The sequence below is a fragment of the Pleurodeles waltl genome, chromosome 10, assembly GCF_031143425.1.
Source record: "Pleurodeles waltl isolate 20211129_DDA chromosome 10, aPleWal1.hap1.20221129, whole genome shotgun sequence".
Classification (NCBI taxonomy): domain Eukaryota; kingdom Metazoa; phylum Chordata; class Amphibia; order Caudata; family Salamandridae; genus Pleurodeles; species Pleurodeles waltl.
The window spans coordinates 640,477,441-640,496,088 of NC_090449.1; positions in this window are offsets into that span (position 1 = coordinate 640,477,441).

The window sequence follows — 18,648 nt, forward strand, 5'->3', positions numbered from 1 at the left end:
GCATCAATGGGATGTATATGGTGCAGGTATTGGTGACAAGTACTATATGTTGTGTCTCAGATCCTCCTTGTGTTTGATGCACATAACTGGGCAAGGAGACTTTATTGCCGTCCAATGACATTTCTTTGTTTATGATGGTTGTAAATGTTAGACAACATGTGTAGGAGGCTGGCCTGGTTTGTAGTGGGTATCTTGGGTACATACACCTTATACCAGGTCCAGTTATCCCTTATTAGTGAAGTAGTAGTGTTCTAGCAGCTTAGTGTCACAGTGTCCTTTCCTCTGGATCTGCACGTTACCGAACAAAAGGCCCACCCCCCGGCGTCACCAACTCAGAAAGCTATTATAGCACAGAGTTATGATGAAGCCAGGCGGGGGAAGGAATTAGGGTAGGGAACTGCAGGGAGAGAGATCTGAAAAGAAAAGGTTAGAACAAATATGCATATACTCATTCATAGCAGTATAAATCATCAATAGACTCTTGACTAAAGGCGTCTCTGTGATATCAAACTGAGACCCCTTTTGAAGTGAGGGCGAAGCCCCTTCTTTGAATCATGGAACAAGAACAAACTACAACCTCAGAATCAAGAGATGGCAAGAGCTTTGGACTATGGTCAGACTGTGAATATCAATTCTGTAACAACTATGCATTCATAACATAAACGTTTGATCACAGCATAGAAATTCTCAAAGAATGAAGTATGCTTTTCACATATTATGCTTTCCAAAAAACAATGAAACTATAATTTGCTTGTCTCCAAAAATGCTTTCACATTTACAACTATAGGCCTGTAAGTTTTACTCATTGAACTTAAAGCGCTTTATTAGTTGGGCAGAAGCGCCTTGTTGATTGTTCATGAAGCGCTTTGATTATTATACATGAAGCGCTTTGTTCCTTATGCCAGGAAGCGCTTTCACTTGTCTTAGCTGAAGTGCTACGCTCGTTATGCTAAGGGGCGCTTCACTCATGTGGCCTAAATCACTTTGATTGTTGTGCCAAGGGCGTTGTACGCACATGGACTGAAGCGCTTTGATTGCTGTGCCAAGGGCACTTTCCTCATGTGGACTGAAGCGCTTTGATTGCTGCGCCAAGGGCGCTTACTCATGTGGACTGAAGCGCGTTGATTGCCGTACCAAGGGTGTTTTACTCATGTGGAGTGAAGCGCTTTATTTGCCGCGCCAAGGGTGCTTTACTCATGTGGACTGAAGCGCTTTGATTGCCGTGCCAAGGGCGCTTTACTCATTTGGACTGAAGCACTTTGATTGCTGTGCCGAGGGCACTTTACTCATGTAGACTAAAGCGCTTTGATTGCCGTGCCAAGGGCACTTTACTCATGCGGACTGAAGCGCTTTGATTGCCGTGCCAAGGGCACTTTCCTCATGAGGACTGAAGCGCTGAGATTGTCGTGCCAAGGGCGTTTTACTTATGTGGACTGAAGCGCTTTAATTGCCGTGCGAAGGACGCTTTACTCATGTGGACTGAAGCGCTTTGATTTTTGTGCCAAAAGCGCTCTACATGAATGTCCTGGAGCGCTTGCTCGTTGTGCTAAGGGGCGCTTTACTTCTGTGCTCTGAAGCGCTTTGATTGTCGCACCAAGCCTGCTTTACTCTGAAAACTGAAAACGCTTTGCTCATTGTGCTAAGAGGCGCTTTACCTTTTGGAAGTAACAACTCCCTTCAAGATTGGGCTTATCAAGACCTTACCGCTACGAGTGCAACCTACTCATATCTGAATTCACCATGGAAACAAGGAAACTCCGATTTGCCGTCAATCTGCCATGCAGGAAATCTGCTCTTCTTCAGAGGAACCCCCACGAGGTCTGACTGCATCGAAGTCTTCAAAATAGTGAGCAATGTGCTTGGGTGTGGCTGGGCTTTATAGGCCTGCCACACCCCAAGATGGCTACTGCCTCTAAAACATGGGAATTGTAGTCCCTTCATAGAATAGTACTGATAAGTGCATCTTGTCCACCAATGTCCTGACCCTGCAGCTACATGAGTTTTCCCACAGGGCAGACGACGCTGATGGCCACTTTTGGAACAAGAGGGGATGACAAGTGGTGCACATAGAGTGCAGACAATCCGCGCAGCGGAGTTTCGGGCGGGACCTGGACCGCGCACAGCCTTATTCCTGACACTTAGGCTGATAGAGGTAGCTATAGCAGAGCAGCTTAGGCTGAACTAGGAGACATGCAAAGCTCATGCAATACCACTTATAGTTACACAGTACTTATACACAAGTAAAGACAATACTCAGTGTTACCAAAAATAAAGGTATTTATTTGGGTGACACAGTACCAAAAATATCTTAGAGACAATACTCCTTCTGGAGGTAAGTATTATACACAATATTTACACTTGACACCAAAATTAGACATATTAGTCATATGATAGTGTGCACAATAGGAAATGCTATAGAATGCAATGGGAGAAAATAGGTCTAGGGGCAAGAGAAACCATATTCTAAGAAAGTGGAATGCAAATCACAAATTCCCCCCTAGACAAGTGTAGTGTGTGCAGAATCACTGGGAGAGTAAGAATACAGTAAAGGTAAGTAAATTACCCCACCCCAGAACCCAGAAAAACAGGAGTGCTCTTGGGGCCACAGGCTCCAATACCCAAACCTTCTATCCTGGGTGGTACTGTCAGGACAGCCTTTTGGTCAAACCATTGCTTTCGGAGCTCTTGGCTGGCCTGAAGGTTTTTCGTGGCCTTTTGCATGTACTCCTACTTCTTAGGCCAAGTACATAGTCCACAATGTCTTGTTTTGGAGCTTTTAAAGGTTGTTCCCAACCCTCCTTAACAAGAGCAAGGGGACCCCTAACAGGGTGACCAAATAGGTGTGCAAAGGGGCTGTAGCCCACTCCTTTTTGGGGTACCTCCCTGTAGGCGAAAAGGAGGCATGGTAATAGGACATCCCATCTCCTTCTGAGTTTTTCACAGAGTCCTATAATCATGCCCTTGAGAGTTTTATTAAACCTCTCAACCAATCCATTAGTTTGTGGATGATAAGGGGTGGTGAACTTGTACGTAACACCACACTCCTTCAACATTGCTTTCAGGTATGCAGACATGAAGTTACTACCTCTGTCTGACACCATTTCCTTAGGAAACCCACCCTGGAAAAGATTCCCAGGAGGGCTTTTGCCACTGCAGGTGCTGTAGTGGACCTTAAGGGGATAACTTCTGGATACCGTGTGGCATGGTCCACCACCACAAGGATGAATCTATTGCCAGAAGCTGTTTGAGGGTCAAGGTGGCCAACAATATCGACCCCTACCCTTTCAAAGGGCACCCCAACCACTGGCAGTGGGATCAAGGGGGCCTTTGGGATGCCAGCAATCTTGCCACTGGCTTGGCAGGTGGCACAGGAGTGACAAAACTCCTTTGTGTCTTCTGACATATGGGGTCAGTGAAAATGTGGAACAAGTCTGTCCCATGTTTTACTCTGGCCTAAATGCCCAGCTAAAGGGATGTCATGAGCCAGAGTTAGGAGGAATTCCCTCTTCTAAAGGGGGGTACCAATCTTCTGGTGGCACCAGGTTTAGGGTCCCTGGCTCCAGTATAAAGGAGATTATTATCCCAATAAACTCTGTTGGTGTCAGTGACATCACCATTTTGCTGCTTGACAGCTTGCTGTCTGAGGCCCTCCAATGTGGGACAGGTTTGCTGTGCAACAGTCAGCTCTTCCCTGGCAAGCCCCCTGCACCCAAAAGCTCAGCTGTATCAGCTTCCAGCTCCTCTGGGGTAGTTTCTGCACAGGGAGAGAATTCCTCTTCCTCAAAAGGGGAATCATCTGTGGAGGGAGGGTTAGTGGACAAGGGTTTGCCCTTCTTATCCCTAGTTTTTGGGAGAACTTGGTCCATTGTTCCAGGATCCAAGTTTCCCTGTCCTCTTTGCTTCTTGGCCTGAGCCCTGGTAAGAGCAAAGATGTGCCCTGGAATGCCCAGCACTGCTGCATGGGCCTCCAACTCCACCTCAGCCCAAGCTGAAGTCTCCAAATCCTTGCCTAGCAAACATTCTACAGGTAGATCAGTGGCTACCACAACTTTCTTTGGACCAGTAACCCTCCTCCCCCAGTTGAGATTCACAACAGCCATGGGGTGGCTTACAGTGTTGCTATGGGCGTCTGTCACTTGGTACTGGTGACCAAGTAGGTGCTGCTCAGGGGCAACCAGTTTGTCTATCACCATTTTGACACTGGCACCTGTGTCCCTGAAGGCCTCAACCTGAACGCCATTAATCAGGGGTAGCTGCTTGTACTTATCCATATTAAGGGGACAAGCAACTAAAGTGGCTAGGTCAATGCCACCATCAGAGACTAAACAGCCTCAGTGATCTCCCTAACTAGACCGACCCCAACTACATTACCAATGGTAAGCCCAGCTACACCCTTTGATTGGCTATTAGTAGTGCTCTTCCCACCACCACTGCTATTACTAGGGGCCCTAGTGGTTGCAGTTGGGGTTGTGGTGGTGGGAGGTTTGGTGTTTCTTTTTGGACAGTGACTGTCAGTTGCCCAATGGCCTTTGGCTTTACACAAATAACACCAAGGTTTCTTATCTTTGTGAGAAGAGGATTTGGACCCACCACCCCCAGAGGATTTTTTGTGGGCCTGATGAAGACTGTGATGATTTTTTATCTTTGTCCCCACCCTTCTCATGTGACTTACCATCCGTCTTCTTGCCATCCTTGTTACCTCCTGTATGAGCTTTTCTGCTCACCCTTGTTCTGACCCATTTGTCTGCCTTCTGTCCCAATTCTTGGGGAGAGGTCAGATCTACTGATGCAACAAGTCAGACACACAGTTATTCAAAATATGCTTTCTCAGAATCAAGTTATACAGGCTTTCATAGTCATTCCCCTTACTGCCATTTAACCAATCTTCTAGGGCCTTCACCGAACTGTCTACAAAGTCTGTCCAGTCCTGTGATGACTCCTTTCTTGTCTCTCTGAACTTAATTCTGTACTGTTCAGTGGTTAAGCCCAAACCATCTAAGAGCGTACTTTTAAGAACTTAATAGTTATCTGCATCATCCTCTCTGACAATAAGGAGTCTGTCTCTCCTCTTACCAGAGAAGAATAACCAAAGGATAGCAGCCCACTGTACATGAGGGACCCTCTAAACTTTACAGGCCCTCTCAAGTGTAGCAAACCACTTGTAGATGTCATCACCATCCTTGTAAGGAGGGACAACTTTGTGCAGATTTCTAGAATCAAATGAAGGTTCCCTAACATTTGAATTTCTAAAACTGCTGCTGCCACCATGGGGAACTAACCGCAAACCCTGCCTTTCCTTTTCCACAGCCAGGGATTCCCTGTCTAAGGCCAACTGTTGCTGCATTAGCCTCAGTCTGGCCTCTTCTATCCCCAGCTTTCTGAGTTCGCAGTCTAGGGACTGGTCCTCAGGGTTAGAATTGTGGGATGCCTCTGAAACAGAGGTAACATGGGAATGTGCAGAGTTAGGTCTATCTCTAACAGGGGCCACTCTAGTGACCTGGCCTCTAGGGGTGAAGGGCACCCTACTTGTGTGTGAATCCTTCCCACCACCAGTTGTACTAAGTGGCTTGTTAACAGATAAATCTGTGGTAGTACCCTCCCCAGGATTGTCAGTTTGCTCCTCTGAGCCTTCCTGGTTGGAATCATCTTCTACCTCTTCCCCCGTCTGATCTGGACCAGTCCCTGGTCATCTTGGAGAAGATTTAAGAGGAACTCCTTATTGGGGTTCTTCCCAATCCCCAAACTTCTTTCAATGCAGAGACCCCACAAACATTTAAAGTTAAGACTTTCATATGTTGCTTTCACAAGTCTAGGGGTAGCATCTACAGAAGACATATTGAAAGAGAAAAAGTTTGGGAAAGTGAGTAAAAAGTTAGTAGAATAACAGAGCTTACTTTTGAGAGAAAAGAAGAAAACGTTTTAAGACTTTGTAAACATTTTTTGCAAAGTTTAAAGAACTTTTAGAAAGTTAGAAAATTAATTCTAGGTATATATTATATATGCTCTAAGTATTGGAGCAAGCTTTTCTTGTGAAAAGCACCAGTAACAAAGTGATAAAGCAATTATAATTACTTATCCCACCACTGCACCACCAATGTAGGAGGCTGGCCTGGTTTGTAGTGGGTACCTTGGGTACTTACACCTTATACCAGGTCAAGTTATCCCTTATTAGTGAAGTAGTAGTGTTCTAGCAGCTTAGGCTGAAAGAGTTGGCTATAGCAGAGCAGCTTAGGCTGAACTAGGAGACATGCAAAGCTCATGCAATACCACTTATAGTTACACAGTACTTATACACAAGTAAAGACAATACTCAGTGTCACCAAAAATAAAGGTATTTATTTGGGTGACACAGTACCAAAATATCTTAGAGATAATACTCCTTCTGGAGGTAAGTATTATACACAATATATACACTCAACACCAAAATTAGACAAGTAATTAGTCATAGGATAGTGCAAAGAATAGGAAATGCTATAGAATGCAATGGGGACAAATAGGTCTAGGGGCAACACAAACCATTTCCTAAGAAAGTGGAATGTGAATCACAAATTCCCCCCTAAACAAGTGTAGTGTGTGTAGAATCGCTGGGAGAATAAGAATACAGTAAAGGTAAGTGAGTTACCCCACCCCAGAGCCCAGAAAAACAGGAGTAAAGTACTGCAAGTTACCTTAGGACATGCTACACTTTGTGATATGGATTATTGCAGTAACCAACCAAGTCTGCAAACAACAACTGCTGGATTCCTGGACCTGAAGACCTGCAAAAGAAGGGGACCAAGTCCAGAAGTCGAAGAAAGTTCCAGGAAGGACAGGAGCCCCTGCCAACCCAGAAGAGGGTACAAAAGAAGAGTCCCGGTTGGACGAAGAATTGAGGAATGGACCCTAGGAAGATGCCAGTGGGTTCCTGCATGATGCAAAAGATATCCCATGCTGTGATGATGGATGCAGATGTGATTTCGTATTGGAAGTCGCCAACAAGCCTTGGTTACGACAAAGGTGCGTTTTGCATCAAAATGGCACTGGCTGGACCCAGGAGAAACCTGGGGGCCTCAACTCTGTGTGAGGAGGAAGAGGGGGGCTCTCAGCACTTTAGAGAGCCCTCATGATGCCAGACAGCACCCACGGGAGTCCCAGGACATGGGGACAAAGGAGGTGCAAAACACAGTTGGTGCAGCACTACAAAGAAGGATCCCACACCGCCGGAGGACAACTCAGCGAGCTGATCATCACAGAATAGAGTGCTGATGACCTGGGCCATGCCGTGGACGAAGGAATTTAGCAAATAGTGCACAGAGACCTCAGGAGGTGAAGAAGACGCGGTGCGCAGGGGTACTGTCACTTTCATGGAAGGCAAGGTCTTACCTCCTCCAAATTCCGTCAGCAGGACCTCAGGACAGTCTGTGACGATGGGGTCCACCTTCTGTGTTTCAAGGAGCATGCTCATCACTGTGAGAGGAATCCAGGAGTACCGGTCATCTACTTGGAAGGTGCCTGCGTGAGCAGGGGAGTGACTCCGTCACCCCACAGGAGATTTCTTCGGTCCTTCTGGTGCAGAGTGAAGACAGGGAGTGCTCAGAACCTGCACACTGTGGAAACTGTTGCAGTTTCTAGCTGGAGCTGAAGTTGCAGAAGAAAAGTATCCCTTGTGGATACTTTGTTGCTGTTACAGCGGTTCCTGGAGCAGGATGCAGTTAATCTGAGGTCAGAGGATGAAGTAGCAGTTGCAGAGGATTTCTGCTGGAAACATGCAAGTAGAATCTGAAGAGATCTCCCTGCAGAGTCCCTAAATAGCCCTGAGAGGGGGATCGGCTACCTTATCAGGTAAGGACCTATCAGGAGAGGTCTCTGACGTCACCTGCTCGCACTGGCCACTCAGAGCCCTCCAGAGTGACCCATACCTTGCAAAGCAAGATGGCTGAAGTCTGGGACACACTGGACGAGCTCTGGGCACCACCCCTAGGGTGGTGATGGACAGGGGAGTGGAAACTCCCTTTTCCTTTGTCCAGTTTCGCACCAGAGCATGGGACAAGGGGTCCCGTAACTCGTGTAGACTGGCTTATGCAAGGAGTGCACCGTCTGTGCCCTTCAAAGCATTTCCAGAGGCTCGGGCAGGCTACACCTCCCCAGCCTGAAACACCTATTTCCAAAGGGAGAGGGTGTAACACCCTGCTCTCAGAGGAAATGTTTTGTTCTGCCTTCATGGGACTGAGCTGCTCAGACCCCAGGAGGGGAGAACCCTGTCTATGAGGTGGCAGCAGCTGTAGCTGCAGTGCAAGCCTCAGAGAGCTAGTTTGGCAGTAGCAGTGTGCCCACTCGCTATACACTAGCAGATCCTGTCAGTTGGCCAATATGAGTCTCTAGTTGCAACACCTGCCCTGAATTCCTCAGTGGGTACAGAGGTACATCCCAGAATGTGTCCATATCTGAATTTGCTTCATTTTCAATGTATCTTTGACTCATGACAGGTCCTTTACTTCCACAGCTCTGTTGTCACCTTCACAGAAGTCATATTGGTCCTGTACAGTCTTATTGCTCAAATGACAGACCCATAGTGCAGACAGTGTGTAGAATCCTAGGAGGCCATGACACGTAACTCAGGAGCTTTGTTACATAGCAGAAACTGGATAATGCATACCTTCGTATGTTGGATGCCATGTCTGTAGTTTAGACACATATGTCCAAAGGAGTGTTCTGTGGTGCAGGTACATACCATAGAAATCCCCCTTGAAGTGGTGTGAGTCAGCATTTGCTAGGCCACATGTCCACACATGCACAGGGAAGACACTTTCTGTACCCACCATGCCAGCCCCTTCATTGTCACTCACATGAAAGGGTGAAGTCTACTACGGAAGTTATCTGAAGGGACTGTATGCACGGAGTCAATCTCTGAGAGTGTAAGTGTGTTGGTCCAGTCAGGCCTAAGGATTTTACTCTTCAGAAGCCACATAGGTGTGTAATGTTCCATTGTGGCTCACATCACAGTACATGTTGCTGGAGCATAGGCTACCTGATGTCAGTAGGCTTGCTCAGTCATTGATGGCCATGAGCAGGATAGTGGGTTAGTCTGCAGATGAATACAAAAGTGTGTAGTCATGTACCTGTACTTATTGGGTTGTGTGCTTTACACTGGTGGTGTGTTGACAAGTTGACCATTTTTAGCTTGGAGTTTCTGACTTGTGTCACAACCATTTGGGCAACAACTTGTGATTGTAATCGCTTGATTTATCTCTTGCATCCATACCATTAAACACACATCAGAAGAAGGAGATTTGGAGAGCCATAGCACGGAAGGTGCAGACCCTGGGGTCCACAGCTGGCAGAGTGCCCAATGTCGCAAGAGGTGGGTGGACCTGAGACGCTGGGCCCGGAAGATCACAGTGGTCCAGCTGGGGCTGTCTTCACAATGTGGGCGGTGCACACGTTGGACCATGACCCCCCAATGGCTCACATTCTGATGGTGGTGTACCCACACCTTATTGGGTGTTTGAGGGGAACACAGCAGCCGCAAGGGGGTGAGAATAGGGCATATTCCTCCCTGTGACATTGCAAAGTTAATGTATTAGGTCTTGACATCTTCCCCTGATGATCAAGGATAAGCCATGTGTGACACAGTAGATGAGTAACTGCTTGTGTAGATATGTAATGTGGTGCATACTAATGTGCCTTGTCTACTAGCCCAGGGACCTAAATCACAACTGAGTACAATCCACAAACAATTTGCTCTCCAGGGACAACACGTGGCTGTGTTCATGGATCAATCAAGTAATGTTTTTTGTTGTGGGTGTAAATTCTACACTACAGACCACTAATCCTCAATGTTAAGGGCCAAAGAAAGAGAAGTAATGGATCACTGTCCTCAGCCACGTGTCTGGTCAAATGCGTAAATTGGCACCTGCCCCCCAGGAGACCACTTGTGTTCAGGGTGAGATAAGTGCATCACTACTGTCTGTAATGTGAAGATGGCCACATTACATGTGACAGAGCATACGATGTTCTTTGGGTCAGCTACAAATCAAGCCTTTCTCTTGGTAAGTGGGGAATGTTCATTGACATCATTTATGTGCCATCACTGTTCCTAACATTCCTCATGCCAACATGTTAGCCTATGTCTCTTTCTCTTTTGACAATATGTGTACACTGATGTTTAATGCATGGTCTACTGTTCATGGGATGATTTCTGTATTCCCGGAATTGGACATTTGCAATGGGGCTACATTTCATGTGCTGCCACAGACAGAAGTTTGTAACCATTGATTGTTGGCTCACACATAACCTTATCCACCATAGCATGTAATTTGGCAAATACAACTGCAGTAGCAATGAGGACATGATTGGTAGGATTAGAGTTTTTACACAAAAATGTGCATTTCCACGCCATTGATGTGGACTAATTGTGTTAGCTGGTGCAATCAGATTATGTCATTGTAAGGGGTGCCAGACATTAGAGGTGATTTCCCTGGAGCTTGCTGATTCATTGTGTTGTGGATTTTAGGGACATATCTTGCATATCTCCCAGACCATTTGCACATTTTGTCTGCGGTGTACATTTCCATACCAAATGTGTAGCATATCTGATCAACACTAGTACTACCTCCATGACTCCATTAGGACACATTTCACATGATGAAGTGTGCTTTGTTGATATGTTTCCAGTGTGACATGAGTATTTCTATGTCACCTTCTCCAGGCTACTGTAGCCAGCAACATGGCATGTTTTAGGAGCATCATTTCTTATTGTTGTTGTATTGTGTATGTGACAAATAGATGTCTGCATGACCTTGTGTGGGATTTGTGGGAATGAAGTTGGCATTGGCCTACTATTGCATGCATATGGTATGGTAAATGTAGGAGCCACTTTGATGTAGTTCAGTGGTTCCCAACCTGTGGTCTTAGGACCCCTTATGGCCCATCAAGCCTCCTCAGGGGGACCGTGACTGCTTAGAAAATTAAATAATATTAACAGATTAGGTCCCCAGCTTTCAGTACTGAATCAGTGGAGTATTATTATTCCAGTAATAATTCAGTGAGGGTCCTCAGGTTCCAGTGGGGGTCCACAGAAGTCAAAAGGTTGGGAACCACTAATGTAGTTTGTTGCTGGGGCCTTCGTGACATCATGGTAATGTTTGCTAATCACAGCTGTTATTCAACTGTGATCACAACATGTGGGGACCCTTTTTCTCTTTGTATTTGCAGCATCAGCCCAGGCAAGTGAGGGACACAGGGCACAACCAAGTGGGGAAGCATCTGGCCATGGTACCTCCAGTCATGACACTACCGACACGGAGGGATCCAGTGTCCTAGAGGCGAGTGCCACTGAGGAGACAGGATCAACGTCATCATCATCATCATCATCAGATTCTACCTCCAGTGGCGGACCCATTAGGACCTACTCCTGTACCATCTCTGTCTGCCACGCCTAGTTCTATCGCCACCCTCCCTGTTGCTCCCCAACCAGTTGGCAGTGTCCGCTCACCCAAGAGGGTGGGCATCTCCTTTGCTGCAGGCACCTCTGCCCCAGCCACTGTTACCCTTGCTGCCCTGAGTAAGGAGGCTATTTACCTCCTGAGTAGTATCTCTGTGGGCTACCAGACACCCACTCCCCCCACATTCCTCCCCCTTCCACCTCCCTCTTCCCAGTCCAAATCCCCTATTCCCCTACCTGTCCCAAGCACACAGAAACATCCTCATGCACCCACTGCAACACACACAAGCAGCACACATCGACACAGACACCACAAAACATACTAGCACGCAGACACTCAACATACAGCCACAAACATGACATTAGCCACCACTTCACCAGACATCCCCACCACCCCCACCGACCCACACACCAAATCCAGCATACCCACATACTCCACTACAACACCCACATACACATTCACCACATCCAGCATACACAGACACCACCCCAACAGATGCAGACACATTCACCACATCCAACATACCCAGACACCACCCCAAAAGACACACATACCTCCACCACATGCAGCATACCCGCAGACACCACCCCAACAGACACACATACCCTCACCACATGCAGCATATCCGCAGACACCACCCAAACAGACACACAAACATTCAGAACATCCAACATACCCACAGGCACCACCCAAAGAGACACACACACATCCCCCACTCCATCTCCCAGCATCACCACCTCCCAGCCCCAAGACATGCAAACGCCCACACTCACACATGCAACAGACACCACTCACAGAAGCATACCTCACACACACCCAAAGCTACTATACAGACACACAAGATAACCACACACTCAACCTCCAAATCCCCAATCCCTTCTGTAGAGCCTACCTGTTTTCCCAAGGAGAGTTTCCTTTTCGAGTTTGCCTTTTCCTCTATTACCTCTACCCGCTCCTGAATACAAGAGGCCCCCCACCCACATCCCAACCCTCATCGAATGCCTCCCCTGTCACACCTACCCTCCTTGCAAGCACCCATACCCCTCTTCCCCCCAAGAAGAAGACAACCCTTCCAAAGAAAAAGAACCCCCTCCCAAACCCAAACCCACCTATCCCAAATCTGACCCCACCACACCCAAGGATGATCCCTGAGGTGCCTGCCTGACCACTTGATGCCCCTTCCTGTGGAGGTTTTGTGACAGTAATTGGAGTCATGTGTGGGCACAGTACTCTGCAGAGACTTTCAAATGGACTGGCCAATGGCCTTTGATTCTCATTTTTCTAGATTGAATAAACTCAAGTTGTTGTATTGTTGGGTACGCATTTGTCCTGCCATTAGTTTTCTACCTTTTTGTTGTTCCTGAGTAATTTTAGTTGTATGCCTACAGTTATGTATGTTTCACCCTGATTGCTGATCCATTTATTGATGTTTATATTATCTGGCTTTGTGGGCAGTGCTAGTGTCACCCAAGACAAAGGTAAATGTTGAGTGTTATAAATTGGGTCTCTAGCTGGCAGAGGTATACACCCTTGTCCAAGTAGGGTCCACAATCCTAGTCAGGGTAAGTCACACACAATCCAAATTATCTTGTGCCCACCCTCTGGGAGCTTGGCACTGAGCAGTCAGGCTTAACTTAGAAGGCAATGTGTAAGGTATTTGTGTAATAAATCATGCAATAGCACAGTGAAAACACCACAAAAATACACCACACAGTTTTAGAAAACTATAAGATATTTATCTGAGTAAATTAAAGTCAAAATGATCAAGATTGGATAAGCACAAGTCAAAATAGTACTTTTACAATGATGAGAAGAGTCTTAATTCTTTAAGAATCAACAAATGTCTCTTGTTTGCACAAAGTACCTGGTATGCGTCCAAATTACACGCACGAAGACCACAGAGGAGGAGATGCATGGAAAAAGGAAGGTGCGCGCCGGATTTCCTGATGCTCACAGACGATGCATCGATTCTTCTCATGCTGCAAGGGCTTTGCATCAATTTCTGGCGTGCAGTCTTGGATCCTCACTGCAATGCGGGGTCTTTTGACGCCCAGGGACGATGCGTGGAAGTCCTGGGCATGCAGGACGTAGTCACAGGTGCTGCATCAATCTGGTGTGGCCATGCGTCAGAGTTTCTGTTGCATGGCAAGTGCTGTGTCGATTCCTCATTCAGAAAGTCAGGCTGCATCGTTCCGGCTCGGCGATGCATCGATCAGGTATGGATGTGCATCGGAGTTCTGGTTGCAACGCAGGCACTGCGTTGAACTCCACTCGGGGAGCCGGGCTGCATCGTACCGGTATGGCGATGTGGCAATTCTTTCACCGTTGGTCAGGCTGTGCGTCAATTCCAGCAGACTGTGCATTGATTTTTGCCGCACAAGGAGTTTCCATGAAAAGTAGAAGTCTTTTTGGCCCTGAGACTTCAGTCAAACATTGTGAATGCCATCCAGGGGCTGGCAGCCCAAATGCAACAGACCAATGCATTCCTGAAGGGCATTCACACTGGCATGGCAGCCCAACCCAGATCAATCCAGGCTCTGACCTCCTCTCTAGTGGCATCCATTGTCCCTGTTTCTAGCCTCCCCCTCCAACTTCCTCTACCCAATCCCATTCCCCTCAACCCCAACCTATCCCAAGCACACAGGCAGACCAGCATGCACACAAGACAACAAAAAGGAGTGGTTCAGGCAAACACAAGCACCACACATCACCTCACAGGCACTCACACAAACACCATCCAGATGCAGACATACCAACATCCACTACCTCCACTGTGTCCCCCTCCTCCTCGTAATCCACCTCCCTCCCAGTTGCGTCTCCACTCACACCTGCATGCACTACATCCTCATCCACTCCCACCATCACTCACACGCCTATCACTACACGACCCTCACTGGCAGTCACCACCTCCACATCCATGTACACGTTCCCTGTGTCCTCTCCCGCTGTGTCTTTGCCCCTCCTTCCAAAGTACACTAACGCAAGCACTCAGACACCCAACAGCCATCCACATCACAACAGCATCCAGCCCATGCACCTGCGCCCAAACACAGCAGACTGACACCTCCTACAATCACTTCCTCTTCCTCCACTCCAAAACGTTCACCCTCTTCCCACCCTGATGTCCCTAAGAAGCTTTTCCTCTCCACCGTTGTCCTCTTCCCTACCATCCCCCCCATCCTTCGTCGGGCCAGGGTGGTCAGCCACCTAGTCCACAGCCACAGTAGTGTCTACAGCTACTCCAGGTGGGAGAGGATCCCGGGCACCAGGCAGCCACACTGAAAGGGGGCCTGCACCAGGTGCTGCAAGGAGGGCTAAGGATGCACCCTCAGCTGCTACAGGGAAGGGCAAGGAGGCACCCCAGCTGCTACAGGGAAGAGCAAGGAGCAATTCCTGGCAGCTGAAAGGAAGGGCAATGGGCCTCCCCCCACAACTGCCATCACTGCCACCAGCACCACTGACAGCAGCCCCAGTGGGCAGCCATCCGAGGATGCAGGGGAAGGGCTGGAGCCTCCCCCCACCACCACCAGCACCACTGCCAGCAGCAGCAGCCCCAGTGGGCAGCCGTTAAAGGCTGCAGGGGAAGGGCTGGAGCCTCCCCCCACCACTGCCAGCACCGCCACCAGCGCCACTGCCAGCAGGAGCAGCCCTAGTGGGCAGCCTTCAGAGGCTGCAGGGAAAGGGCTGGAGCCTCCCACCACTGCCACCAGCACCACTGCCAGCAGCAGCAGCCCTAGTGGCAGCCGTCCGAGGCTGCAGGGGAAGGTCTGGAGCCTCCCCCCACTACTGCCAGCACCGCCACCAGCACCACTGCCACAACTGAGCAGCCGTCACCGCTGGCAGACAGTGTGTAGTCCTGCATCCATGGACTGTTGTGCGGCCTGGCCCTTGCAAATCCTGGGGGTCTGACACCCAGGTGAGAGACTGTGACCTTGCACTCCCCAAGATTTGCATCACAGGGCACAATGCCCCCTCCAGACCCAGTGGAAGAAGCCATCCACTCACCCCATCCTCCACGGGAAGAAGCACACTGGGCACAATGCCCCCTCCAGAACCAGTGGAAGAAGCCATCCACTCACCCCATCCTCCACAGGATGAAGCACACTGGGCACAATGCCCCCTGCAGAACCAGTGGAGAATCCATCCACTCACCCCATCCGCCACAGGATGAAACTCACTGGGCACAATGCCCCCTCCAGAACCAGTGGAAGAAGCCATCCACTCACCCCATCCTCCACAGGATGAAGCACACTGGGCACAATGCCTCCTCCAGAACCAATGGAAGAAGCCATCCACTCACCCCATCCTCCATAGGATGAAGCACACTGGGCACAATGTCCCCTCCAGAACCAGTGGAAGAAGGCATCCACTCACCCCATTCTACACAGGATTAAGCACACTGGGCACAATGCCCCCTCCAGAACCAGTGGAAGTAGCCACCCATTAGAGAGACTGTGGCCTTGCACTCCCCAGGACCAAGCAGTGGGCAAACCACCCACTTGAGAGACTGTGGCCTTGCACTCCCCGGGACCAGGCAAGGGGCAAGCCACCCACTAAAGAGACTGTGGCCTTGCACTCTCCAGGACCAAGCAGTGAGCAATCCACCCACTAGAGAGACTGTGGCCTTGCAGTCCCCAGGACCAAGCAGTGTGTAAACCACCCACTAGAGAGACTGTGGCTTTTCACTCCCAAGGACCAAGCAGTGGGCAAACCACCCACTTGAGAGACTGTGGCCTTGCACTCCCCAGGACCAAGCAGTGGATAAATCACCCACTTGAGAGACCGTGGCCTTGCACTCCCCAGGAGCGAGCAGTGGACAAACCACCCACTAGAGAGACTGTAGCATTGCACTCCCCAGGACCATGCAGTGGGAAAACCACCCACTAGAGAGACTGTGGCCTTGCACTACCCTGGACAGCGCACAGGGCATGTTGCCCCCTCCAGGACCAGTGGTGTTGTACCATCTTCCGGTTGAGGTGCCCCCCGATTCCCCATCCCCCTGAGGTGCCTGTGTATTTTCGACCTGATGCCCCTGCAGTGTTCTCTCCATGTTATTGCAGGAGTGAGGTGGAGCCTTGGCCTATGTGTTGTGGCACTTTGGCCCACAGACATTGAGGACTGGGCAGTGTCCCTACATTTGTAAATATATATATACGTTTGGATTTTAATGCACTTATTCATAGTATTTTATCATATTACACTCACTTTTTTCAAATCATTTTGTCCTTGCATTATTCCTGAGGGATACGGGGTAGATATGTTATGTTGCTGCTACTGGTTGTGTGTATGGTGTTGGGGGTGGGGGTGTGTGTATTGCGTGTGTGTGTGTCACTCTCTTTTTCCTCCCCCCTCCCTTGTGTGCTAGGCGGAAGTACTCACCGTAGTCGTCTTCGCCGGCTTTGGTGTTCATAATGTAGCAGAAGGTAGACGAGCATGGGAAAAAGTTTGGCGGTCGGACAGCTGGACCGGCCTGGTGGTGGTCTTTCGTACGGCATCAGGCCGATGCTCCCAATACCACTGGATCTTGAGTTCACCACGAGGCTGGCATGACTGGACGGGGGAGGCAGGTGGCAGGATTATGGAACTACTACCGGCCATGCATCCCTACCTGCTGGCATGACAGGCAGACTGTACCCATGCAGCACGTCATGCATGGAACACAGTGGACCCAGGAACCCCAAATTTTTGGGGGGCCCACATTGGCCTCCATCTCACCCTCCATAAGGCCGTACTCCCTGGGGGCCCCATTTTGGGCCCCTTACTTGTGTGACCACCAAGCTTTCCATGGCAGTGGCATTGTCATAGAAAGCTTGGGGGTCCTGCAGGTTGTAATGGCCATTGTGGTCCCAATGCTAGGATTTCCAACATTGGCTGCTGTGGTCAGGACCGCCGCGGTCCCTGCCGCACTAACTATGGCGGTGCCAACGGTCCACTGGCAGCCTTCTTGCGGCCCAACCACCAAACTCGTATTCCGACAGTCAGACCACCACTGCTACTATGGCGGTCCACGGACCACCAAACTCGTAATAAGGCCCTGTGTTATTTATTGAACTTTGTGTTTGCTATTATTTTTAATGAAAAATATATTAAACTAATAATTAAACTGTACAGTAAATAAAAATTATGAAAAAAATTAAATTTGAAAAATATGTGTGACATCTTTTTACTATAGTAAATATTGTGATAATTTTAAACAGTTAAATATTGACATTTACTATAGCTACAGTAACCTAAACTAACTTGGGGAAGGTGTTGGACACCAAAGAGGTAACAGTTACAATTTCCAATCCAATCTATACCAACTTTGAGAAAGTGATATACACTAAAGGGGTAACATTTACTATTTCCGCTGCTACCTAAACCAACTTTGGGAAAGTGTTGGACACTAAAAAGTTGACATTTACTAGTCCCACTCAAACTCTATACCAACTTGGGGAAGGTGTTGGACACTAAAGGGGTGTGGTTGGATAATGGGTTATTGGTAAGGGCAGGTAAGTACCTACACTTAGCAGTAGGCCATTAACCTCCACTTAGGTCCAGTTAGGTCTCAGTAAATTAAACCTAGCTCAACCCTTGGTATCTTAGCAACGAGCGACAAGGCTTAACTTAGGAGACAAAGCGTAAAGCATTCAAATATCACAAAACAGTAATTAAATAAAGCACAGGAAACAGTTTAAAAATCCAAAATGAATTTATAAACATAGGAAATATTTTTAGCTTTAAAATGACACCACAATGGATAAAATCAGATAAGGGAAACTGTAGATAGGACTTTTTAAAGAATTAATGCTTTATAGCGCATAGAAACAAAAATCACCAATCTGGTCATCTGGTCGCACCTCGACTGGGGCAAAGCCAAAGTTTAAGGCCGACTGCGATGGCCCCGGCTCGGCTACAGCCCATGGGAGGCCTTAGTCAAAAGTTTACCTTAGGACTTAGTTGTTTTTCTGGAGATTTTCTTCAGTGGGACAAACCTGCAAGTCAGGCTGGGTCACGGTTGAGGCAAGCTGGCTAGAGTTGCAATGGCGGGTCGTTCCCTCTATGGAGCTTTTTTCCATAAGTTCTCCAAACTTCTCTAAACTTCTGGATCTTCTTCCAGATGTTCTTTTAAGGTTCTTTTGAGGTCCACAGTTCACCCCAAGGTTCCAGAAGCTCTGAGATGCTCCTTGTGGGTGTGGACTAAAACTCCCAGAATACCCCTGTGAAAACTCCTTTTTGGCCACTG